Consider the following 27,345-nt stretch of genomic DNA (forward strand, 5'->3'; position numbering starts at 1 on the left):
AGTGGCCCTGTGCCCAGAGGAGGTAGGTTTATGCCAGCCTGGGCAAGCTGGCACAGGGTGGGAGAAGGCGGCAGAAGGGAATAACGGAGGTGGGAAGGGGCATTTCTGAGTGAGGGGAGAGTGGCCCAGTGGCCAGATCAAACTCGGGATGGGGGTGGGACCAGCTGCGGTGGTGCAGGCTGGATCCCAACCCCTGTCCCCAGCCCAAGCGGCATTACTTGGGCCACTGGATTTGTGCCCACGAAAATGCAGCTGCAGATCCGAGTAGCCCCATAGGGGTGCCTGGAACATTGCTCCGGATAAAAGGTAGGAAATTCCTGTACTCCAAGTTGTACCCCAGGCCACACCAAACCCACAATGAATACAGCACAGGCCAGTTGACCTGCCTGTTCCAGTGCAGGTTAGGATTGTGCCCTTAAGATACAGCAGAAAACTGCTTTTTTCTGTATCCTTGAAAAAGCCATTATTAGTGGCTACAGTTCAGTGGTAGAGTTCATGCCAACCAAGAGTGAACAAGGTTAGGATGGACCAGTGGTCTGACTTGATGGACATGACTGTCAAGAAAGCTGCTGACATGGCAACTTTCTAGGATAGACATTGGCTAGCAGCAATTGGCTAGTTGACTGCAGGAACTGTTACCCTGCACATGCCTGATCTTGTCTGATCTCAGAAGCTAAGCAGGGTCAGGCCTGGTTAGTACTTGGATGGGAGACCACCTGGGAATACTGGGTGCTGTAGGCTTATACCATAGTCTTTCGAGACTGAAGTTTGCCAACCAGTAGGGGAATGAATTTTTGCATTGCTTGAGTATATAGTGGCCTTGTGCCACAGAGCAAACCCCATTTTTTTAAGGAAGATAGAACTTTCAAAGGCTGATTGTGATATAACAGGGGGGATATGCTTTCAAAGAGGGGGGGGAAAGTCCAGAAGCCCATGAGACATTCTTAAAGTACCTCTTTGGATCCTGGCTGATACATTTGTTTGAAAGTCTTGGCCATGGATTAAATGTTTGTTTGAGGTTCTGGGCAAATCCAACTGATTTTGTTGAATACAAGGAAGGTGAGAGTCAAGGCCTAGAGAACCGAAGCTGCAAGTAAAACTTTTTTTTGAAATGCCAAAGCCAAAATAAAAGCTTCCTTTCTCTTACATCAATGGACTGAGTTTTCCTCTCCACTTCCCTAGATAATCTCACTTCAATTCAGTCAATAATTTTTTTAAAGATCCTTCAAAGAAGATGGCACTCTTCTTTGTCTCTGCTGCCTGTGGAATTGGTTTGATTTGAAATGCATTGGGCAGGAGGGTGTATCTTCTATTACTCTGCTAAGTAATTCCACTAATGCATGAGATTGGCAAGTAATGTGGAAGATGCTCTTAAAATGGCGTGTGGCAGCTGTTGTTTGACAGAGTCTCTGCATTTGGCTGTCACAGCCTGACTAATGTCGAATTTTTCAGTCTTCTCACCCCCCCCCCTTCAAGGTCTGTGGCATGTGCATATTTTTCTTGATCCATTTGCACTTGGACTCCACGTTGTCAGCAGCTGGTCTGATTTAGTGCCACATCCACTAGCCTTTTCTCAAAAGAAAGGGGTAATTTGGGATCGATGTCAAGCCTTACTTGGATGGCATGTACTGCTCTGAAGTTAACAATTGCTAGGGCTCCATCTGTAATGATTAGTGATCCTATATAAATAAATCAGAAAGGATCTTGTTACCCAAAAGGCCACAATCTCAAAATATTTCAGAAGGACTGAAATGCATAGAAAGGCTTGAGGGTGTCTTGACTCAATATTCCAGAGATTTTAGGCTTATAAAGTTGAACTTGTTCTGAAAGCACATGCTCATCTTTCCCATTTTATTTATTATCAGTTGTTACACTTGTCCTGCTTATCCTTCAAAGTGGTCTCCAGGTATTTGTCTGTAGTTTGTATAAGGCCAAACATGTGTAAGTTCCACAGTAGAAATGTGTCCTCAGACCAGAGTGGAAGTAAATGGGAAATGTACGGTTCTTCACTCCGTATTGCCCATATGCTAATATGAAGACTTGGTAGAGGACAGTTGTAAGGGAGACTTGGTGGGTGGGAAAAAAGTCTTAAACACGTCCCATGACAGCTGATTCTCCCCTATAAATACGTACTTCTTTTTAATTCATGTTTTCCTCAAATGAGTGAAAGCAGAAGTATTTTAGTTGGGGAGATTGCCCTTGGGGGGCATTTGTAGGGAAGAATAAACTGGAATGGGGGACCTGAAGATCTTCCCCTAGATCTTCCCCTAGAAATGCCTCCTGTCTGCTAAGAGCATGTAAGAATTCGAGCTTTAAAAACATGTTTTGGGGAAGATAATCTCTTTTGAACAAGGTATTTCCTCTGGGATTTTATGCCTTTCCACTAATTTTTCTCAAGGGAGTTTCACACATGCATGTTCATCCTTTCATGAATGCAATATAAAGTGACTCGTGTGTGGGAATGAGGCATTGCAGGTATTCATGGAGTCTTCTTTAGCACCAACTGTTACCCTGCACATGCCCAGTTTCGTTTGATCTCGGAAGCTAAGCAGGGTCAGTCCTGGTTAGTACTTGGATGGGAGACCACCTGGGAATACCAGGTGCTGTAGGCTTATACCATAGTCTTTTGAGACTGAAGGTTTCCAACCAACCATTTTTTTAGCACCCAACATTTTTACTATGTACTATAAATCCATTCTCTTCATTGTGTGTATTTGTTCCAATTAAGAATGTCTTAAGATGTCTAACAGCCCAATTCTAACTAAATCCCAGCGTGGCGAGGCAGCAGTTGCCAGTGCTGGCTATGCTGCAACCCACAAGGGAATTTCAGCCTGCTGGAGGTCTCCTTGGGGTAAGAGGACATTTGTCCCATAGCCCTTTGGTAAGCCTCAGCAGCTGCAGTGGATCAACTTGAACTGGCACCAGCAATATCGCTGGCACAAGTCCAGGTTGATCTCTGCAGATGGACCAGGACTTGGATCCAGCCCCTTCTGGGCCCAATCCATCCACCCCAGCCCCCATCTCCTCCCTGTTCCAGCTCCTCCCCCTCCTGCACTTTTGCACAGGAAGGTTCTGGACTTTCCACCGGTGCTGAATGCTGCCATAAAGCATTTTACAGCACTTTTGCAGCAATTTACACCAACAGAATGCACATCTACCAGCACAGTCAAGCCATAGGATTGGACTTAAAATCTCTTCTTTCCTCAAAAAATTTTCAAGTAGTAATTTTCAGCTGCTGTTTTCATTTTACAGTATTGTAGTTTTCTTAGGGAATGGAAAAAGTAGATTGGAAACTTTCTGTCATGTGTGCACTGTCTGAACGTTGTGTAGGAGGTAGTAATTTTTATCCTTGCTGTTCCTCCATTACATTGTGGACGGAGTACTAGGTTGGCAATGAAGATGCCATTCCATTGGAGGCTGGGGAGGAAATCTATTTAGGGATCCTAATCCCAGGACTAAAGAATTCATTTTGTCTTTATAAAATTAGTGCATGTTTTTAAATCCTAGCATCGGGATTACTCTGAGGTAATAATAACATGCTTTGCGGTGCAGATGCCACCTCAGAAATGTGAACGGAATCCAGTTTTCCAAGTACTTATTTGGAACGCGTGTGCATGGCCAAGTTTTTTTTTTTCCAAAGAGTGTTCTTTTTTTCTCCCTAACATTGGTTGGCATATAGCCTTGTACATGAGGTTGATTGTGGTGTTCATTGCGTAATTCTCAAAGATTTAAAGATGAAGGATTCCATTTGTGTGCTGATGGTGATCAAATATTATATTGATATATTATAGAAAAATCTGAAGAGAAGTGTTAAAATTGGTATGTAGAAGAACAATATTTAGTATTTGTAATGCACTATAAGTGTTCAAAGCATGGCACATAACATTTCCTTGGTAAACTTGACATTGTAGCGGTAACCCCATAACGTGAATGGGAAATGCTGGCTCACCTATTGCCACTGTGGGAGCTCACGGCTGAAGTGAGATTTGAGCCAGGAGCTTTCCAGTTTATGCTGCTAGCTTGTACTGTATTATGCGAACAATCAGATTATAAAGGTGTATATTTAAGTTTGACCTTAACAATGTAGGACAAGGAAATTGAACGAACAACCCAGTTGGTGGAGAAAACAAGAAGCCTAACCCACTAACGGCCCAGTCCTGAGCTGCCTGGGGCACGGGATTGCGGCAGCACCGAAAATGGCTGTCGCCGCATCCTGCACGCTTTGGGCAGCCGACAGTGGCTCCTCGGGAGAAGGGGACTTTCAGCCCCTTCCCCCGGGTAAACGGAGTAGCCCTGCAGTGGGGCTACTTGATTCACCGCCAGCCAAAATGTCGGCAGTGAATCAAGAGCCTCTGTGTCAGGCGGTGAGCTTTGGATCTGAGGCTTTGGATCCAGTGGAGCAATGCTCCCACCTCCCTCCCTGCTCCCTTGTCCCTTTCCTGCCTCCCCATAATGCCTCCTCCTCCCCGGCTCCCCCCATGCCCCCACTTACCTCTCCACTGTTTGGTGGTCCGCGCAACTACCAAGTGGTGGAGGTCAGGTGCCCACCTGATGGTAGCCCGGTGCCCAACAGCACTGTGCTACCCCTGGCGCTCGCTCAGTGGTAGGGCCTGCAAACGGGCCTTATGGTGCATTTGCAACAGTGTGCGCCGGCAGTGAGACGGTGCGCCGAGCTCAGGATTGGGCCCTAAGCCAGTGGTTCTCAATCTTTTTAGGACTGGAGTTGATTTTTTAGAATGATGATGTCTGGATCCGCTGGAAGTCATGTCATGGCCGGAGGTGACATCAAGAAGTAGGGAAATTTTTTAACACCCCCCATTCAACAAAATCTAATTACTATACACCTGCAAAAGGCTGCAAACCTAATTACACTTACCTAATTAAGCCCCATTGACTATCGTTGTTAAAAGCATATACATAGTATCCTGTTAAAAGTACAGATCTGTCGCATTTCCCCAAATGCAGTCACATACCATGGTAGCATCAAGTCTAATACAGTTATTAGGACACGTTATCTGCAGGTTAGGGCACCAGAAACCCTCTGGACACAACCGGAGCTCCCAAATAAGTACTCTATGAAGGTTGGATATCAGTTTAGTAAATTGATAAATAGGGTAGTGTTGGAATGATTAATAGTTTGAAGATTTTTTTCTATTTAATCTCAGAGCTCTCAAAACTTTGGTGATGACAGAAGCATAATAAAGGTAAAGAAACAAATAATGTGCACTGAACATTGTGAACAGCGAGGCTATACTTTAAGGGCTGTAGTGTGGGCATTTGCCTTGAGCAGGCAGTTTATTTATGTTGACATAAGAACTAGGCTGATGCTTGCTTCAAATTCACAAAGCTGAAATGCCTGTCGGACAGCTGTCAGATCTATGTTCATAGTGCTGCATAAAAAGTTGAGCTACTTGTGCATGCCTATTTCTGCCAACTGTTCTTGGAATGTGAAAGTGGAAGAAGGTGCACTTCCTTTGTTCCTTTATGCAACCAACTGTTTGGAAGTAGACAAAGTCTAGTTCTTCGCCATTATGTTGAACTGTTGATAGGGCAGGCTTGGGTTTATGAAGTACAAAGGCCTGGATTTTTCATCCATGAAGTTAAGGGCTCTTGCACTAGTTCTGCTGCAAGGTACTACTGTTAGTGACTTACTGACACCTATCTCAAGCTCTGTCAGAGATGAAAAAGAGAAGAACCCATCAGGCCCACACTTGCTCTATTAACAACTCATCCTCAACAGTAGTGACTATCTTTATAAAAAAGCCCTTTGCTTTGGTAGTAGCTGATGTCACAAAGGCAACTGTTGACAGAAGAAAGGGATGAACAGAGATAGTTGCAACTGCTGAGGACAGGGTGTGTGTATGGCTGCACTTCCTCCTCTCTTTAGATAGTCTTAATGTAGATTTGCTGAGCCAACTGCTCAGAATACTGATCAGTTGATAGGAGTCCTCCTTTCCAGTCAGCCTTTCAACCTGATGGAAAGAATGCATGAATTAGAGCCCCTCTGTTATCTTGCTTAAGGTGAGACACATGTCATACACATAATGAATCACATGATAATTGTTGCAGAATAACTTGAACATAGCCACTGTAGTGTGGATGGTGATGAATCGTCACAGTTCATCATATCTTATGGGAGCCCTTGTTCATTACCCAACAATAGAGCCAATCTAGGCTTATCTCTTGCCTTCTATTGGCTATTAGTTCAAGAGATAGCTATTACAATGATTTGATTGTGCAAATTGCCTTTGAACTGCTGGGGTGGGATTCTCTTAATTGCAGTAGGCATTCAGCATCCACTAAAATTTCTTTCCTTGGCATCGCTATCTAATCAGAAACACTGATGAACTCATTAGCTCAACTGTGCAGGGATGTCCCCAGTCAAGCAGAAAATGTAGCAATCCATGTTCCCAGCTTCATCCCATGCTCCTGACAAGCACTCACATCTGAATTCTTGGCAATGACCAGCTTACCATGGCATGAAACACAGCATGTTTGTGGAGCACAGGAGGCCAAAGGAAGCTTAGCTGGAAGCTCAGAGGAGGATAGCCTAGTAAGAAGCTGTTCAGGCTAAAGGAATATTGCAGGTCAGAATTTTAAATCAGGCAGAGGTATGAATCTTCTACCTGGGATCGCCTGATTCTCAGACCCAGCAGAATTCTGATCTATGGTCATTCTAGAATCCCAGCAAGAATTGCCAGCTGTTTCATTTCATTTTCTGTGCAGCAGTGCTGGTGGGTCAGGTTCTTTTTCTTCACTATCCCCAAGGAACCAAAATGTCACATACACTAAAAATGAGGACGAGCAACTGGAAGAGCAGATGGGGAGTTTGCCTATCAAGCCCTCATATTCTTCTTCAAGTAGCCTGTTAGTTGTGTTTGTCAAATGGCACCTCATGAGTTTTGGCTTGTAGCAGGATGCTGCTCTAGGTGTTTTCTGGAGGCCCCATTCTGTTCCCCTAGAGGCTAACTTTCTGTGTCATCTGTAGCTTCTGATCATGTGAGGGCTTAAGAAACCTTAATTTGTCACTACTAAAAGTCATTAGGTCGGTAGCTGTAAAAAGGAAGAAATTTCATCCATCAAAATCTGACTCTAGCATGGGTAACAATATCTTTTCCTACTGTGCCAGCCAAGGTGTGCCCCAGGTCACTGAGTTTGCCGCAAGAAAGTGCTCTTCTAAGATTTAGCTGGACAACATCTCATAACATTGCAACACTTTGTAGACTTTGAACAGACCTTTGCTTGATCTTTGAAACTTAATTTCAGAGTGAATGCAGAGTACCTGTTAAGTAGATTGGTGATTTCAGAAATAATGGATACTGGAGTACATATTCTGTACTATTCCAGTTCAATATTATGTGGAGTAATTATAAAGGAGAATTCTTGTCTGTTTGACATTTTGTAGTACTTAAACTGTTCTCCCATTGAAGAGAGGTGATGTGTCCCTTTCTATTTGCTTGTAATTAGGCTGCTGAAGCCTAATCAAGAATGTGTGACTTTCCTAGAGTTCACTCTCTGTTACAAATCCTAGAGTTTCTACGATCTGCTAGAAATCAGCTTCTTGGTCCTGAATGTTCCTGTGCCTGCTTTAAACCTCTCACATGCAATATTCCTTTAGCCTGAACAGCTTCTAACTAGGCTAGCCTCCTCTGTAGCCATGACTCTTTTAACAGTGTGGATGCTCAGACAAGTGATTCGGCTGCTTGGGCTTTAAGCGAGAGATGCAGGTAAGGAGCTTCTTTCTTGGTTTGCACTGCTGTAACAAGCTCTTCATCACTTAAGGGTAAAGAAAACCTGCTTGTCTTAGTGTTGGAAGCAGCTGTGTTCTGAGTCAGACCATTGGTCCATCTAACTCACTATGTCAACACTGTCTGGCAGCAGCTCTCCAAGGTTTCAGACAGGATTTTTTCAACACCCTATCTAGAGATGGCAAGAAGTGCACGTGGGACCTTCTGCACTCAAAGCAAATACTGTTCCATTGAGATACAACTCTTCTCTAAAACTAGGCATAGAAGGAAGCAACAAAGGAAGACCATGTTCCATAAACAGCTGTTACAGAAGAGGGAATCGTCCTATTATTATTTCATGTTTGTATCCCATCCTCTCCCCAAGGAGGTGAAGATTTATCTTCCCAACAAGTTGCAAAGTTATTACTATTCCCGAAACCACTCAATGAAATTCATGAGAATTTCGACTCCAGCTCTTCCCAGTCCAAGTCTAGTACTCTGCCCACTGCACCACTCTGGTTCAAGTGATTAACTCTTCAATATCTGCACCTTGATTGTAAGCGGTTTGCATGCGAACTTGCTAGATATAGAGCAGCAGCAGCAATACGGTCTGAATTGGCCAGATTTCAACTGGGTGCCTTCATCTCTGATAAAGACCGGAAGCCAAGAACTGAACCACTAGAGATAGCAAATCAATAATAGAAATAGGTTGTGTACAAGAATTAAGGGTCAAAATCCATACTGTGATAACACTGGATGGAATTCAAATGAGGAAGCTTTGTATTGTGACTGCCAAGGCTTAAAAGCTTTTAATCTCAAGAGTGCTGCTGTTTGTAAAATTCTGAGAAAAGGTTTATTTTTTTGGCCATCAGTGGGAATCTGAGGGAGGTCTATTCCATCAGAAGAAGAGACCTGCAGGATCAGGTCAAGGGCGCTTATAATCCAGCATCCTGTTTTTGACAGTGGCCTGCCAGATGTATGTGGGAAGTTTACAAATGGAACATGACAGCAACAAAGCTTCCCTCTTGTAAATCCCCAGAATCCAGTTCAAAAGCATACCACCTGATCCCCAGCCGGTGGAAGTGAATTAACATGCATGGCTATTAGCCATTCATCCTCTATACATTTTACTACTCTACATTCATCCTCTATACATTTTACTACTCTGTACATTTTACTAGATTTGTCTTAACCCTGTGGTAGTAAATTCCATGTTAACTATGTGTTGTGTAAAACTTTCCTTCCTTTTGTCTATTCTGAATCTACTGATGATCAACTTCAATGGATGGTCAAATTCTAGTATCACGAGAGAGGGAGGAAAATGTATTTTTCCAGCATTCATAATTTTATAAACCTTTCTCATGACTCCTTTTTATTTTAAAATGAAAAGTCTGATTCTTTAGCCTTTCATATGAAATGTGCACCACCCCTTAATCATTTTGGTTGCCCTTTTCCAGCACTTCAATATTTGTTTTTGACATGGGGCAGCCAGAGTGGTGCACAGTTTTCCAAATGTAGCAGTAGTCATATATTTATATACACATTATGGCACTAGCAGTTTTCTTTTTTGGGTTGTTACTATTGAACTGTGCATCAGCATACAAAGTGGGCAATAGCAATTTCAGAAATATTATATGGAATCTAACTCTTGATGATGGAAATTTCTTCAACAGGCAATGTCTGGTAATCTGTCAGCCCTTGTGCACTGAACTTGAATGAAATTTGGGTGGAATGCTCTAATTCAGTGCTTCTCACACATTTAGCACTGGGACCCACTTTTTAGAAAGAGAATCTGTCAGGACCCACCAGAAGTGATGTCATGACTGGAAGTGACATCATCAAGCAGGAAAATTTTTAACAATCGTAGACTGCAGTCTTACCCACATTTACCTAGGAGTAAGTCCCATTTACTATCATTGTTAAAAGAATATACATAGTAGTTTTTTAAAAATACAGTTCTGTAATTTCCCCAAATGCAGTCACATACCATGGTAGCATCAAGCCTAATATATTAAAAATAAAATACTGAAATGAATGGGGACCCATTCATAAGCCAGATGAAATTGGCTTGGGACCCACTCATAAGCCAGATGAAATTGGCTTATGACCCACATAATGGGTCCCAACCCACAGTTTGAGAAACACTGCTCTATTTCAATATTACTGTACAGCAATCTCCAAAAGAGTCCTCAGTTATTGAAAACCATATTTTATGGTCTATTTCTCTGGGGCTATTTGAATTCTGTACAGTGTTACCAAAATGTGTCTTCTGATTTTTAATTTTTGTATCTAATATTCATGATTTCATTGTTGATTTGTTATCCTTAGCAGTACTGTTCTTGGCTTTTGATGATTCCTGAATATTCTCTTTTTAGTTTCTTTATGACCTCTGATTGTGACCTATCCAGCTTATCATGAAGGGCTGAGAAAAGCTATCCTGAAATGCTCTCTTCTTTAGTTTATAAAACTGGTGAAGGAACCCTGTCTTCCTTTGCATTTGATTACAGGGCCTCAGTCTGCGCATCAATTCAAACAATGGTTGAGAAAGTGGGCGGGGCAGTCTTACAGTCCTGCCAAGCTGGCAACCAGTATATGTTAGTATAGATCTGTGGTTCTCAAACTGCCCCTTTCCTTTTAAGGGGTGGGGTAGGGGGAAGGCAGTGACATGATCCCCTGGATCACCTGCTGCAGAGGGGCATTTTAAAAACTTGTCTTACTTGCTGCTGGGGTCTAGGGGGTGCGGGAAGCCCCACAGAGCGCCCGTGGCTTGTAGAAGGTAAAAGAAGGATTCCACCCCATTTCTGGTTTCATGATCACAACCTGGAAGTGGGTCACGATTGCTTTATTCACTTTCTGCAAGCCATGGGGAGGGTTCTGTGGTGTTTCCTGCACCCCCTGGACCCTGGCAGCAGGTAAGGCAAGTTTTTAAAAAGCCCCTTCTTCCCCTGCAGTGGAATGATTTTGGGGAACCATGTTGCTGCTTTCCATCCCGCCTCCGCAAAGACTTCCCTGGTCCTCAAGCTCCCAGAGAGTATGAGAGCCAGTGGTGTAGGTTAATCAAAATCCTTTGCACACTCAGCTGCAAAGCTGAGAGGAAAACGCTACCCCCAAATGCAGAGAACATAGCAACTGCCACAACAATTTCCCCACAGTAACACAACCAGTATATGCAATTCATAGAGTAGCATGTTAATGACTCCTCCACATCATGAAAGCATGGATTAAGCCAGTGTTTCTTCAAGGTCCAATGAAGATCCTAAACCAAATCCTAAATTGCTCTGGCTGGCATAAATTTAGCATGGGGATATGCCCTTAACAGTGGTTTGGCATGTCTGATGTGGCTATCTGAAGCAACCACAATAGCTACATCTATGAAAGCCCGGCACTATAGAAACAGGAGTGTTGAGCAGAATGAAGATAAAAGCAGATAAGCAACTGGAGGCATAGAGAAGTAATGTTTCCACTTTATTCAGGTAGTAACCAGACCTCACTTTGAATACTGTGTGCAGTTTTGGGCATCATGTTTTAAGAAGGACATTGATAATTTGGAGTGAATGACGTGATAAGTTCAGAGAAGGACAACAAGGATGGGGATAGGTCTGGAAACCGAATCCCATGAGAAAAATTAAAAGAACTTGATATCTTTAGAAGAAAAATAAGAAGAAAGAAGAGAATAAAAGGCTAAGGGGAGATATGATAGCTATCTTCAGGTTTCCGAAGGACAGAACTTACTTTCTGTGGCAGCATTGGACCCAATGGGTTTGAAACCACAGGGAAGTAGATTTAGGCTGGACATGAGGAAGCATTTCTTCTATAAGAGTTGTCTGACATAGGAACAGATTGCCTCATACTGTTGTAGGCTCTCTCTCATTGGAGGTTTTCAAGCAGAGGGTGGGTGGCCCCCTGTCAGAAATGCTGTAGCAGTTGTCTTTGCTGAGCAGGGGTTGGACTAGTTGCCATCCAAGGTAGTTTCCAACATTTTATGGTTCTATCTCTCAGCCACGGTTTTCCTGTGTCCATTTCAGAAGCTCACATGGTTTGGCTTCCAAAGTAGTGCAGTTTGAATGGTTGGTACAAATCCTGGCTTGGTGTAGTGCCTGAATTGAGCATCTAACTGTACACTAGATCTGAGGTAGATGAATGTTTTGAGGAAGATGTAGCATGGGAAGAGGAATTCAGCAAAAGTATTCATGTAATGATTGGACAGGTCTTCTTGGCTTAAGTCTTTCAGTTTCTTAATGTTAGTGCATTTTTTATGTGTAGATTTTACATTCTTGTTTGGTATTTGTGTTTGTGACTAGATTACTTGTTTTGTTTTTTTTAAAGGCAGCAGGGCTGAAACTTTATATAGTGATTGTGTGCACAGATCTGCTAGGCCTAAAATGTATGCTGAAGCAGTGTGTTCCTAGCCAGACTCGTTCTGGCACTTATTCATCCCTCTTTTTTTTTGCCCTTCTTAAATCTTGTGGAACTACTGAGAATTTCTCAGAAAACACTTGGAATGACACAACCGCAGTGGATGATTTTAGCCTTCTCATGTAAGAGGCTTGCTGACAGTACTTTTAAAAATAGATGCTCATGTAGATATCCATCTGGCCACTCTTACCCCCCAATTAACATTGACAAAGATATTATTTGGCAAAACACACTTAAGATGTTGGTTGTAGAGTTCATCTTAATTTTTTTTAAGTACTGATTGAAGTCATTGATTTAAATTGTTTCCAGTGTCATATATTTCCTGAGCAAGCATACAATTGGTTGCCATAACAATCAAAACATCTCTGTTTGCAGTTAAATTAAGACTTTATACTACCAAGAAACATAATAAAAATGTCTTGACACTATGCCCATGTGTCCTTTGCACGGCAGAGTTTTTATCTGCTTAGAAAGGCAATTTGTGGATAAAGTTTCCTGTTGCACCCATATGAGTGGGGTCTGGGTGGCAGTGATGTATAGAGCAGGAGAGGAGTTCCCTTCTTCCCAGCTTAAGTGATTGGGCTCTCTTTCTCCCTTTGCTCTATTTCTGCACTCAGAGCACCTCAGATCCAGGACCTCTAGGAGGGAAAGGGGTTCTGTTTCTCACCTGCATTGTTGTCATCTCAGCACTGCTTCCCTGCCTTCTCTTCACAAGGTTGTAAACCGTCAGAGATTCCTGCTGTCAAACCAATGCTGTCCTCATTGGCACTCTCCCTTCGGCTTTGGAGGACAGTGCCACATGCCTTCCAGGTGCTTCCCCAGTTATCAGCTGCTGTCATTGCCCTGGTGACATTGCAGTCATTCCAATAGTGGTGCAAGACAAGATGCTGTCAACTGACTGAGGGCCCAATCATAACAAATTTTACAGTGCTGATTCAGCTGTGTAAAAGGGGTGTGTGCTGCATCCAGTAGTGGAGGTGGGGGCAGTCACAGAAGCCTCCTTAAGGTAAGGAAATGTTTGTTCCCTTCCCTGGGGGCTGGGGGCTGCATGCATGGATAGGATTTGGCGCTTTGGCACCTATGCCTCTGTTCCACCCTCTCCAAAGTCCACTTGGGTTTGTTCCCATGAACATACAGAACCCAACACTGAAATTAAGGATTTCTGTCTGGCATACTTTTTCCGCATGTAAAGATACTAAACCAGACCACTTCCTTAAATGCTAAAAGCTCAGTACATTACAGACTTAGGGGTGCCTAATTCTGTTAAAATCAGTAGACTTAAGTGTATGTACTTCAGTTTTGGAATACAGCCTAAACACTCTAGGGCTGGTAGGGTCTGGGCAAAATAGTGTTTCTCCATGACATGGAAAATAAGTGGCTATTTTGTTCAGCTCACAGTCTAAACTTGCATAACTTGAACACAATTGTTGAACTCTCCCTGAGTGTGATGTATTATTGCACATATTTCTGTTGTTTGATTTCAAAGGTCACATTTTTTTCTCAGTTTTGTTCATTTACATAGTAACGTAGTTTTTATCACTATGTGTTGGCTACACTGTCGTGTATTTTGTTTTAAGAGATTGTATAGATTTTAATATGTTTGTCTATATTTCATTCAGGTCCCTTTTTAACCAGATTATTTGGAGAGAAGAGCAACGACATTTTAAAAAACTAAAACAGTCAGTTTAAATACTGTATGTGACTTGAATTTTTTTTAAAAACTTTGATTTTTTTAAATTGAAGGAAAAATAAATGTTCTCCCCCAGGTTCTGCCCTGAAAGTCTTCTTTTCCCTGCTGTATTTTCATTTTTCTAGTATGATGCAGTTTTTGCTACCTCCCCCTTTTCCCAGTAACATAATTTCCAAATGTGTGTTTAGAACCTTGATGAGGGGTTCTACTGTTCACTGCTCCTCAAAACCTGAAGAACAACAAAAGACTTTGCAAACTGTATATGCACAATTCATGTTCAACTACCAGTTGAATCATCCTAAGGAGAACCTGAGGCTATGAAGCAATTCATGCATGCAAGAAATAAAATAAATAATGAAATCATTCTGCCTCTTAGTACCTAAAGTAAGTTGTCTGATGTACAGAACCACCCTACATGGATTGGCAGAGGAAAAACTGAAGGGAGGATGTAATTATCTAACTATCAGGGTGATACCACCCTGCTCCTTGCAAATTGTGTCTGCCATGTTACCTTACCAAGTTGAAGCAGAGGGCTAGACTGAGCATGGCTAGAGACAGGCAGCCTCTCTTGTGTGTTAACAATGATGCTGAATTTTTATATGAACATTTCCCATCAAACTGAGAAAACAGACTGACATTTTGCAGACACTCGAGGCCTGTAGATCAAAAGACATTTAGGCTGTAGCTGAAAATCTTTTCCTTTTTAAATAGTATCTTAATCACCTCAACACAGCACTGCTTGGGTATTTTACGAGTGAATGTAGTGGGAATTCTGGTCTGGATGCATCCATTACATGGCTTGTATCTTGTTGGCTCTGCAGTCAATAGGAAACACCAGAAGGGACTTTACTCCACCAAGTTGGTGAATTGGGGATTATTAGCACAATCCTATGCATGATTATTCAGAAGTAAGTCCCATTGTGTTCAATGGGACTTCCTCCCAGGTAAATGTACATAGGATTGCAGCTGAAGACTGCTTATTTTCCATGAGAGTTAAATAAAAATCTTTTGTAAAAGAAAAAAGCCTCAAGTTACACTGAAGTCTATCTCCAGAAGGAAGTGTTTCTAGCTGCTCACACAGCGATTCTGTTTGCTATGGATGCTCAGGTGTTTCCTGCAGTAAATAAGTCTGTGACAGGCATATACGTATGTCTCCCTAAACATGCAGTTGAGCTGTGCTGGGGAGTCAGGGTCATGGCCAGTCGGAATTTCTTGGCATCTGTCCCTGACTGCTCAGGGTAGCTAAGACAACTTGTGATTCATAAAGCCAAACTTGTGATTCATAAAGCCAAATGTAGCTAATCAAGTGCCTATTGTGGCTTGCCAATGTGACTATCATTTTGCAGGACAAGGCAAACTGCAAAAAGCAGGAGATCTGTCAAGACTCTGCTGGGCTACCCTATGTGGTATACTTTCAGTGCAAACCCAGTCAGAAATAATTTACATTGTGTTCAATGGGGCTTACTCCCAAGAAAGTGTGTATAAGATTGCAGCCTTCGTTTAGTTTGGATGGTCGGGGTCACATGTTGTGAAAACTTGATTTAGAGAACTGTGTGTGCCCTTCATGCTACATGTCTGTGTTTTGGGAGATGCCATTGTAGCTATCGAGTGTGAAATAGCTTTCATTCTTTACTTTGATGCCATGGTGATAGAAGGCTCCATGATAAAATTAGGATACTTCCACATCACCGAGCCTGCTGATAGAGGACCAGAATGGCCCTAAAAACTGCCATACTGGCTGGGTCGAGGTTGTGTCCTGTCCAGCATCCAGGCACATCCACTTGGGAAGCTCCCAAGAAGGGCCTGAAGGTGATGGTCAGTCCTTGTTGTTGGTCCCAGCCTTTGCTTCTAAATGCCAAGGTTCCATTGAGCGAACATGGCTCTTAGTTGTCAATAGGCCTGCTCTCCATGATCTTGTCAACTCCTGTGTAAAGCCATTTAACCAGGACAGCATCATACATGTCTCAACTGGTAGTGAATTTCATGTACAGAGAAATGAAACTGCCTTGTATTGAGGAAACCACTGATCCCTCCAACTCTGTATTTTCTACATTGACTGGTAGCGGCTTTCATAGTAGTGTTTCAGGTAGAGTTTCTTTCCCACTCTTACCTGGAGATCCCAGGGATTGAACCTGGCTCATTGGGAATGCAAGGCAGGTGCTCTGTCACTGATCTGTGTCTACATCTTTGCCTCCAGTTGCATATTCTATGGAGAAATATTTTCTCTTGTCCCTTCTCATAGTTTTAGAAACTGTTCACATTCGCCGTTAGCCATCTTTCCCCCTCTCCAAGCTACGAAACCCCAGATGGTTTAGACTTTCTTTGTAGAAAAGTGTTCCATCCCCTTAATGATGGTTTCCCTTTTATTTAGAGTACCTTTTTCAGCACGCTGGGAACATCTAAAACCATGTACATGATTGGCTTATATAATAGCAGTATAATATTTGGCATTTTTATTTTCAATCTATTTCTTCATTGTTTCTGTCCTAGGGCATGTTCCCTTGGTTGGGTGCACTTCATTTCTTTGCCAACCATTCTTCTCTACCCCCCCCCCCCGCAACCTCTTTGTATAAAGGATGCTCACTCTGTTGTGTCTTCTTCCAGTTTCCCTAAAATGATAGGTTTTCTGTATTTTGCAAGATACTTTGCAGACCTGTCTCGGCTTCTGCGAATACTGTACTTGGTTAAAATTATCTATGAAGCAGGAAAAAGCCAAGACTTAAGCAAAACAGATGGTCAGTGAAAGTTTACTATCAACTTGTTGTGATTTATCTTCTTCCCCCTCGCTTCTCCTCCCATGGATGTATTGACCGAAGTAATGAGTTAGCTATGGCTTAAGTTTGACAGGCAGCCTGGAACTTGAGCCAAAAATTTCCCACATTAGATCTCTCAGAAATGCAGGCTCTCTCTCTCTCTCTCTCTCTTTTTTTTTTACAGGCAGTTTAAAGCCTGAAACTCATCTAAGGGGATTTGCTGCACCTGGCAGCTACATATCTCTGCCCAAAGATGTGTGTGAAGTTTTAGAAATCTCTTCAGAAGTTAACAACATCAAATCCAGCCACAATTCCTCAGACAATTCCCCAGCCAGAGCAATATATGGCATCCATTGATGCTGTCTGTGCTTTGCTTTGGGAAGAAACAAAAGGGAGAGCAAGATCCTTTCCAAGTATGTTGATATGTAAGCTGCCTCCTAGTATCTGCCTTGAAGTTTGAGAGGAGTTTGGAAAGAACCATAAAAGGAATTTCAGTGGGCTCGCCTAACATCTTGGAAGCATACTGAAGTTTATTCAAGCCTTTTAAAAGTAGTGCATATAACAGTCTAGTTTTTCCCCCTCTTGGGCCGGGTATGACACCATGCTCCAACCATTTCAAAAAATGAAAGAGCCTGGATTATTGTAGCATTGCCATTGGTTTATTTATTTAAATCATGTGAATTGGTTATCTCCTGCTAAGGGCAGACCAGAATACTTGCAGTTAAACGTGACAGATCAAGTTTGATGAACTGACACGTTAACATCAATGTAATGTTTTTACGAAGTTTGATAATCAACAGAAACAAGTTCCTGCCTCCACAGAGCTTGCAATCTAAATTTTGACAGTAGGGAAGACAATGGATAAGAGGAGACAATGTATTCTGTCTCCTGCTCATTTTCATGCCACTGATGCTCAAAATTTTCCAGGTGAGAACCAGATTTTAGCCTAGAGGAGAATAATATGCTGATCGGTGATACTGAGGATGCTAATAATGAGAATGTTATGTGTTACAAGGCAGTCAGTTGCTTAGTGTTGCTTCACGGGCCAATGTTTAGCTACCTCTTGTATTGGATATTATAATTTTATGTTATATAGAACATTTCTTTTTTCAGGTGTGATTCTGCAATAACATTGACATAATTTTGAATCAAGTCTTCCTAAGCAACTGGCACACTGGCAGTTGGTGGGGGGCTTAAATCCCCCAATGTCCCTACTAATAAATGACCCTCTTCTACATGGCACACCTGCAGACCATTCGCAGCACACCAGTGTGCCACAACACAGTGGTTGAAAATGTCTGCTCTAGAAGCTCCTAACATCAGCGTAACCATACAACAGGCATAGGCTGAGAGAGAGAATAGCTTTCCCAAGGCTGCTCAGTGAGCATTGTGACTGAACAGGGATTGAGAATTGAGCTTCCTGCTTTCTAGTGCAATACCTGAGCTACTACATTATATATTACCTGTCCTTTGTATTCATCATAATTATACCTGCAGGTACTGACTCTGCCAAGTGGGATGTTGTAGAGCATGTTGGATTATGGGAAACAGTTTCCAAATGCCTTTTTTCCCCCCAAAGAAAACTCACCCACAGCATGCACACAAATTTCCTGCCCTCGCCCAGTGATAATTAAGGTAACCTACTCCTAGTTCCCTTAATAAGCCTCCCTTCCCATTTAGGAATTGTTGGGCTAGAGTGTCATTGATGTCATTTAAATTTCAACAGGAAGTGCAATTTCTTTCGCCAACATTTGTATAATTGCTTTTATGTGTACTTTCCGGTGAATCTTCTAATAGAGTTAATTTCAAGTCACGTTATTAGTTCTTGTGACAATATTTGTTTCTGGCTTTTTTCTTGCATCTGGAATGTTTTTTGTTCTAGCTGCAGCTGTGCCAGCAGAATTTTCTTTTACTGGTCTCAGGGCTAGATTGCTAATGAGTTCCAGTGAACCCTAGGGTCCTGGGGTCTATGTTAGTGGAGGTGGTTATTGCCTCCCCTGGCCCCCCTCCCCACTCTTTCCTGACTCATCTCCAAAATTGGCCACCACCCCAAGGTGTCAGCTGCTTTCCCCTCCCATTCTCTCTTCTGTAAAGACAGGCAGCAGAACTACAGACCAGAAGGAAGGAGTAGAGTAGCTGCTTCTCCCTGTTCTTGCCATCTACTTTTTCATAAGCAGAGCAGAGGAGTGGGGTTGGGGAGGGAGCAGCAGCAGCTGGATGGCGGCATAGGAGGAGGCGGAGAAGATCAAGATCTGCCATCACTGTCACCAAGGTGGCACAGCAAAAGGAGGGGGACCCACTGAGTTTTAGCGACAGGATAGAATAGCAGGAGAAGTTAAGAGAGTGGCACCTCTCCTCCAGACTTGGGTGCCACACACTGGTTTAACTGGAGCTGATGGGATGCTTGGCAGTTATAGAAGGGAGAAAACCAACATAAACTGGTGGGATTGGAATGGAAGCAACTGTACCACTCTCGCTTCAAATGTACGTATTCCTTCTCCACGGTTGAGCTCTGAGAGTGCAGACCTTCAGATTTGTACAAGAAGGAGCTGTGTATGGTCCTGGTTGGGCTAGTCTCTGATACTAAGACATCTCTTTCTTTTCTCCCTCCCATCCCAGAGCAGCTTTGCACATTTCAAAAATAGTGCATATGTAAAAGAATACTAATAAGGCAATGAATTAGTAATAACCATACGTGGTACTTGACCTCACCTGAAACATGGGGGGGGGGGCGACACCACACTAATCACTAATAACTGAGCTGGCACTTGTAGGTATGCATGTCTGCCTTTCCAGTTGAGGGACTGGTAGGAAGATGGGCTCATCCTGTGGCTGAGGAATGTGCTGTGAGCCCTCTTTTTATATTGCATCTAACTTTAGCTGAAATCTGTTGGAATGGATATCTGCTAGATATCAGATTATACAGATTCCATCTGTATAATTTCTTTGTACTGGTTGCTTTGATCAAATGAGCTTCACTTTGAATTTCTTCTTTTTTTATCAGCAGAACTGTCATATGGCAAAGGAACAGTTTGAGTTAACTGAAGAGTTTCCTTTCTTTTCCCCCCTTTCAAATTATAACATAAAAGGGAAGATTTAGTCAGGGACTTATCTAGATGATCAGTTCAGAGCATGCTGCTTCTGTGTTGAAGCCCATGTGTGATAGGCAGGTTAATCCCAATTCAAAGGCAATATTGACGCTACGCATAATGGATGGGAAAGAGTTAGCCATGCTGACTCCCCTCCTCTCTTCTCTATTTTAGAAGGCCTGTGGATGTGCACTCCAGCATAGCTGAGAGAGAGAGAGAGAGAGAGAGAGCATTCAGCTGCTATTGAAGGACCTGGGACTTTGGTTTCACATCAGTAGCAGCCACTGTCCAGAGCAGCCATTTTCAACCACTGCGCCGTGGACACTGGTGTGCCACGAGTGGTCCATAGGTGTGCCACAGGAATTTGGGGGAAGGTCATTTATTAGTAGGGCCAATGGGGGATGTGAGCCCCCCATTGGCAGTATGGTGTGCCTTGTCATTGTCAAAAACCTGATGGTGTGCTTTGACAATTTTAGTGCCTTGTCAGTGTGCCATGAGATGAAAAAGGTTGAACATCACTGGTCCAGAGAATCTCCTTGTCAGTTTCACTTGACTAGCCCTTCCAGTTGCTAGAGTTGGGAAAGCGTGCAGGTAGAAGACTTCTCCTGACTGTGCCTTGCAACTAGCCAGTGCCAGCTCCCATGTCAGCTTCACCTTTGTACCCTGGGCACAAATGACAACACAACAACATGGGGAAAGTGTGTATAAATTTAAGAGGAATCAATATGAGTTGAATGCTGTACTTTTTTCCCCTTCAAAAGAGGTTTAGGAAGGCTATTGGATTATATTTAATTACTTTCTGGGATGTGTTCAGTTTAAAGAGTGTTTTCCCTTATGACCCCTTCTGTATATTAGCATCGAATTAGATGCATTTTGCATTTGATGAGATGAGGTGATACGTCACACTGGACTGTATTCCATTAGACTTCAGGTGTGGGGTATGTTCTTGTATCTCCCCTCCCGAAAAGCTTGGAAAAAGCCAGTACATCACAGAGAGAGTTTTCGTATATCCCTTTCCTGGATAATTTTGTTTGCTACAGGCAGGAAGCTGTTAACCTGGAGGAGAATTCAGCAACATGGGAACCCCCCCCCCCCAGACCTCTCCAGAGTTTTATTTGGTACAGTGTCTAGAACCATTCTGAATAAGCACAGCCTTCCAGGTCTGTTCTTGCAATCTTTGCAACTTAATATATAGGGCAGGGGTGCTCAATAGGTGGATCGTGATCTACCGGTAGATCGCGAGGCAAAATGAGTAGATCGCGGAGTGCCGACCCCCCCCCCTTCAGGTGCCTCTGGGAGGAAACGCCAGGAGTAAGGCCCATTGTACTCAATGGGGCTTACTCCCAGGTAAGTGTGGCTAGGATTGCAGCCTCACAGCCTAATCCTAGGCATGTCTACTCAGGAGTAAGTCCTGTTATACTCAGTGGGGCTCAAGGTACACCAACATACATTGTACACATAAATGTTATAAGTTATGATGGCGCGAACATTGTAAAAAAAAACTCTGGTAGATCTCCGGGCCTTGCTGGGTTTCAAAGTAGCTCTCGAGCCAAAAAAGTGTGAGCACCCCTGATATAGGGCATGTCTTCAACCTCTCCTGACAAGGGAACCTCAAACTGCAACATCACTTACACAGTGTAGTAGACATTGTGTCACTGTAGCCTTAATACGAAATTGAAACCAGTGAGTTTAAGAAGATGCACTCACTCATTTTAATGGGATATGTTGGTCTTCTCTCTCCCTTGAGGATTTCTTTCCAAATTTCATTAATTTGTAAAGGCTCATTTACAAAACTGTTTCTTGCTTTAGTTTTGGTGGCTGCCATTGCTGAGAAGACTTGCTCATAAAAATATTCATTCCAGATGGAGATAATTGCATCTTTGTTTTACTTACTGGATCCAGATACTCTGTGTTCACTGAACTGCAGAACTTGCACAAAACTGCTGTTGAAATGGCAATACTAACCCTGTGTAACTTTAAGCACCATCTTACATTTGTGAGCCTTTCTTGAGGCCCTGGGAGCAGAGTCCCTCTTCTTTATGCTTGCTGAAGAAAGTATGATAAGGGCATTCTTGGATTCATTAACTATTTGAGCTCAGTCGAGTATTGCCAAATAAGAGGGGACAGCGGTTTCTGCCTCACCATCACATCTTCCTGCACATCCCACCCATTCTGCCTTCTCCTCCTCACTGTTACTCACTTCAGTGCATCCCATTCAGTTTTGTTGCACTTGGCTGCCTTCTGCATCCGTCTCCTGCACTTGATTGTCTTCTGCATCTTCATGTGTGATCAATATCCTACAAACATCATGTCTAACACCCTTTGCATTTTCCTTGTGCACTTCTTGTCACTGTTTATTCAAATTAGTGCACTGCTCCCCAGTGGTGTACTCGGGGAGGCAAGGGGTGCAAATACCCTGGGCAACACGCAATTGGGCATTTGGGGGGCAGCATTGTGACTTGCTCCCCTCCCCCCCACCACTGGTTTTTTGAGTGTTCAGGAACTGCATGGAGAGGCTACAGGAGCGCTGATCTGAGGGCCGCCATCCTCCCCTCCCCTTTCTTTAAAGGAGAGGAGGGCAGCCCTCAAATCAGTGGGGAACCATACCCAGAGTGTCTGCTCTCCTGCAGCCACTCTAGACAACTGCATCTGAGGGCTGCCCTCTCTTCTCCTCTTTAAAGAAAAGGGAGGAGAGGAGGGCGGCCCTCAGAATGGCCAGGGAGCCATTCCAGCCAGAAGTGGCACATGCCTCCTCCGATTTCAGAGGAGGCACGTGCTGCTTCAAGCTTCAGTTGAGCCTTTTGCACCACTGCTAAGCAGTACGAAAGGCTCCATTGGAGCTTTTTCGCTCCACTGGAAGCAGCACCCAGGAGACAAGCGCTGCTTCCAGGAAGTGAGCAGTGCTTGCGTCCTAAGCGCTGCTTCCAGCAGTACAAAACAGCTCAGATGGAGTCTTTCATGCCACTTAGCAAAAAGGGGGAAAGGAGAAGGTGACCTGGAAACAATTGCAGTGATCACATTGGGGGTGGAAATTGCTTCTGGGTTGGGAGGCAGCAAGCAAGGAGGTGGCCCCTGGCAGGAAAACCCCAAGGACTGCCACTGCTGCTTCCCATCTTACTGTCAGCACCTTGAATTCCCTTTGCAGGTTAGAAGAATGTTCCCTACAGCAGTAGTTCCCAAATTTTTTTGACTGGCAGCTCCCTTGACCTACCGGGCCATTGGCTGCTGCTCCCCATTAGGGCTACAATCTTATATATTGTAGAAGATGGTGGATTTTTAGTGAGAATTCCATGGCTCCCCAGGCTGGTTTCCGCAGCTACACAGGCAGCCACAGCTCACAGTTTGGGAACCACTTCACCCTGCAGGGAGTGCCAGGACTACAGTTCAGTGCGAAGGCTGTGCTTGGCACCTCTGAAATTATTGAGGTTATTGAGGTGCATGCAGAAGGATCACATCCCTGAACTGAATCCCTATGAACGCTCCTTCCCAGGTTCACATAAACTGCACTTAAATGCTATTTTTAAAAAAATGAGGTAGTGGTAGTGGCAGCACTTCAAGCCAATCAGTCAGCAACCTGCTTGTACCCACTGAAGATCTCCTTTTAGTGCAAAGATGTTACCCTTTAATTCGCTTAACTACTTTTGATGATTGTAGTGGAGCAGTGACAGTTTTCCTGACATCTTGCGCATATTCATGATCACTTTGTCACAGATATTTTCACTTTCTTTGTCTAATCTGTCTCTCTTAATCTGGATTAGTTCACTGAAGTGTTCTCATAGTCACTAAAGCTGATTAAAATCCATCCATCCACGAAAACGTGATTTGAAGAGAGATGAAATATCTGTCCATTGTGTCAATCTTAATTATGTGACAGCTAAATTATGTCATTGGATAACAGATCTGTGCTTTATGCAGTCTTTTGAGAAATCCCCTTCACACCCTGATATTTATCCTCACAGTTTTAACTTCTATGAAGCAGTTCTTGGTTGTGAAGCCAATTCTGCCCTTCTCAGCAAGGGAGGATGAGAATGAAAGCCTCTCCAGGCTAACATCTGTTGTGTTTCAGACTCCTTGAAGCCATCTAGTTATGAATGTGCCCATCAAATGTTGAGCTTGTAAAAAGTATCTGGCAACATTTTTTTAAAGTGGTGTTTTGCTTACTTGTTTCTGCAGCAGTGTGTTTTAAATTGTATCACCATTGACGAGGTCAGAGTAAAAGACTGTACTTCTGCTAAAGGGTTGTTCCCATGCCAGACATACAGTGCTATCATTTTTTGGTAGTAAAAGATTTCCATGGCGAGTTAGGTTAGTGTGATAGAAAACCAGCAGGAATTTCTATGGCGCTTTTAAGGCAAAGCATTTATTGTAGCACAAGCTTTCGTGGACTACAGACCACTTTGTCAGATGTGTTTATGTAGTATAACAGTAAAAGTGACACATGTACCACCTGGGTGTCTCAATCTCAAAAGTAAGAGAGTTAAAAGATAGTAGGTTACATTTTGAGAACCTGCAATCATTCTCTTGGGAATAGCCACCTAAATGTTTTCCCCATGGGAGCAGCACTGGGAAACAGGACTGTTTCCTCTCTGGTGTCTCAGTCCTTTTGTGACATCAGCAGTCATGACACCAGGCCTCACCTGTGCCTCGGACAGCTTTGCATGCCTAGCAACCAACACACCTAAGAGTGGGACAAAGCAGTAAGGGTGGGCATGGTTTGCCATCTCAACATGTGCCTTGTGGGTCTCTATCTTCACACCAGTAAGCGCATGAGGAACTGTTGTATGGAAGCCCTCCACTTTGTGGCTTTCTTTGAAGGTGAGTATGTCTGTCCTGCTGCTGCCCTTCTTTGTTGTGGCAGTGGGAAGGGCCTTTGTGTGTCCCCCCACCTTTGCTTAGAGATTGGGACTTGAACTGGGAGTCTCTTGGCTGCTGCCTCTTTCCCTTTTTTGCTGTTGTCTCTTTTGCCACCTTTAGCCTCTCTTTTCAGCAGCTGGAGTGCTCCTTTCCTGATTTTCTTTTTCCCCCTTCTTCTTGCTGCTCCTTTGCCTGCCCTCTTCCAACCATCTCGTTCCATTGTTCCCAACTGTCCATTTTCTCTGCTGCTTATCTCCTCCTCTTGCCTCCATTCTGCTTCTTTGCCTTCCATTTCCCTTTCCATCCTCCATGTCCTCTCTCTTTCCCCCTCCACTTCCTCCTCCCATTTTTTCTCTTTTTAAATCCTCCTGCTACAGCGTTCATGCCTGCCCCTCGGAAATACTGCCAGCTGAGGCTCCCCAAGTCACTAGGCGATGATGTCACTGCCGAGCACCAAATTGGTTCTGAGGTTGCTAATATCTCAAAGACTTTCCTAAGTAACATGGCGACAAAATTTGGCTACAGTTGAAAAGCACTGAAGGGAAGAAAGCAAGGACCCTTGCTAAGGATGCAGATGGAACTGTAGAAAAAGATCTTAAAAACTGAGAGGAGGAAGAGGTGGGGGATGGGGAAAAAAATCTGGAGCAAAATCAGCTCATCCTTATGATCATATTTTCATATTCCTTTCTTATCCATATTTATGAATATTCCGTTCATATTTGGTGAACATTTCACTGGCACTGAGTAATTACGAAGATTGAGGCATTTGGAATGTTTCCATACATATTGGAAATTGGAACTTTCAGAAGGCCTCTTTAACACAACACAGGGTTTGAGTGAGTTAACAAAAAAAGTTGTTTAAAATAATGTTTGATCCACCTATAAAATGTATAATTGTTGCTTAGACTTACTGTAATCTTTTGTGGTTATTTGAAATTTCAAAAGCTGACTTGTTAGCCCTTGTTTACAGTGGTTTTCCATGCATCTGGATTAGACAATGAGGAGAGGAGACATTTTGGGATTGGCTCCTCCACTTTGGGATTCCCTTCTTCTGAAGATTCACTAAAGTCTTGGAACAAGCACCTAAGACTTTAAAAAAAAATAATCCTTAATTGGTTTGACATCTGCTTCTTGGCAGTCCAACAGCTGGAACATGGTGATGTTATGATAGACTGACAGACTCTGTAAGTGGAACAAATTTGTAGATCTGTAGCAATAGTTGAGAGAGTTCTTTTTAATGTAAGTGGAACAAATTTGTAGATCTGTAGCACTAGTTAAGAGAGTTCTTTTTAGTTTAATGAAGAGCTTTGTTTAAAAAAAATTATACCCTGCTTTTCTTGTAAAAAGTGAACCAAAATGGACTGTTGTCATCTATTTTTAAAATTTTCGAGAAGAAAAGGAATTACCCAAATAGTGCCCTAGCTGTCAAACCAAAACAGTGACTTCTGAGTTGAACAGTCTTTTCAAAATGTAATACCTTCAGGGAACCCTATTTTGCATGAAACCTCAGGAGACAGTTTCATGCTGTCTCTTTGTATGTTGCTGAGGATTCTGGGAAGTGTTCCAGATCACACACTTAACTCACATAGGCTGCCAGCCAGGCCGTTTGGCCCTCATGGTCACATAATGAAAATTGAAAATAGGGCCTATAGGAGAAGATTGGTGATGGTGTAAAATGCTACCTTTCAGATAACCTTGTCTGCCATTGCCAGTTTTGTCACTGAGAAACTCCTGCTAAGCTTCTGCGGAACCCTAAGTGACAAAACCGGCAATGGCAACAGGCAGCTGTTCAAGCAGCTGTTTTCAAGCAGCACCTGGCTTAGAAACTATTTTTATAGAATCTTGAGAAAGGTGGGCAAAGTGATCCCTTTTCTACACCATCATTCGGGGGGGGGGGGAATACCATGTACTCTCCGAGCTATTCCAATTCTACCAAGACTATTTTGTTTTCTTAGGACATCACAGACATGCTCTTGTAAACCAAAGCTGTTTGTTTGCAATGGAGTACTTCTAAGGACCTTTGCACATTTAGGAAGATGTTTTTAAGGTGTGGGAAGGCAGTCTTCCCTTTTTCATGATTTCTGCTCATTTGGCTAGTGTCACAATAGAACTGAAATGAAGGTTTTAAAAACTTCTCTAAAAACAACACTTTTCAAACTGGTTCAGAAGATCCTCTGAAATTCTCAGTGAGAAGATAGTCATGGCAGACAAGCCACCCCAGAAGACAGTTTCCCCATTTGCTACTGACCTTCCCTTGCATTGTGCAGCCATTGAAGAGTATATAGGGTGTGCTCTAGGTTTCATTCTCAGTTCAGTCAAGTTCAAAACAAACAAACATTAGATTGTTTGGCAGTCATCCTGTACTAAAGCACAGCACATGGAAACCCATCTGCGAGGAATAGTGAAGCTAGGCCACTGTGACAGTGTTCTCAGAGCCAGTGATCCCAAGCAAGCAATAGAGCCAAGGTAGGGCACTGGCCGAGGGCCTGTTTCCATCAGAGGAACCACCTGGCCAACCCAATTTTTGAACTTTCAGTTCTGATGGCAGTAATAATGCCCAATACCCAGTGGAAGCCCAGGAGCTAGGCAGGTGGCACTATGGGGGTGGGCCTACTGCAGGTTTTGCCCCAGGGCCCCCCCCCCCCGAGCAACTTGGCACCAGCACTCGATTGCCATCTGCATAATCAGAGAGATATATATGAGAAGGGAAGCTTCTGCAGAGGATCACTCTAAGAAATGTCCAGAAGTCATTGCCATGCTTGGCTCTGCTACCTCAAATTGTTAGGGGCCCAGTTGCTTGTTTGTGGCTGCAAATT

The 27,345-nt window shown here is 43.2% G+C and overlaps 1 protein-coding gene and 1 pseudogene across 1 annotated transcript in view; both read left to right on the forward strand.

The window, feature by feature from the left end:
* The window catches only part of SHB (SH2 domain containing adaptor protein B), a 161,328-nt gene that overhangs the window by 12,093 nt on the left and 121,890 nt on the right, over nt 1–27,345 (forward strand).
* On the forward strand, nt 622–741 carry LOC136643493 (5S ribosomal RNA; annotated as a pseudogene).

The sequence above is a fragment of the Tiliqua scincoides genome, chromosome 2 (assembly GCF_035046505.1).
Source record: "Tiliqua scincoides isolate rTilSci1 chromosome 2, rTilSci1.hap2, whole genome shotgun sequence".
In the NCBI taxonomy this organism is placed as follows: Eukaryota; Metazoa; Chordata; class Lepidosauria; order Squamata; family Scincidae; genus Tiliqua; species Tiliqua scincoides.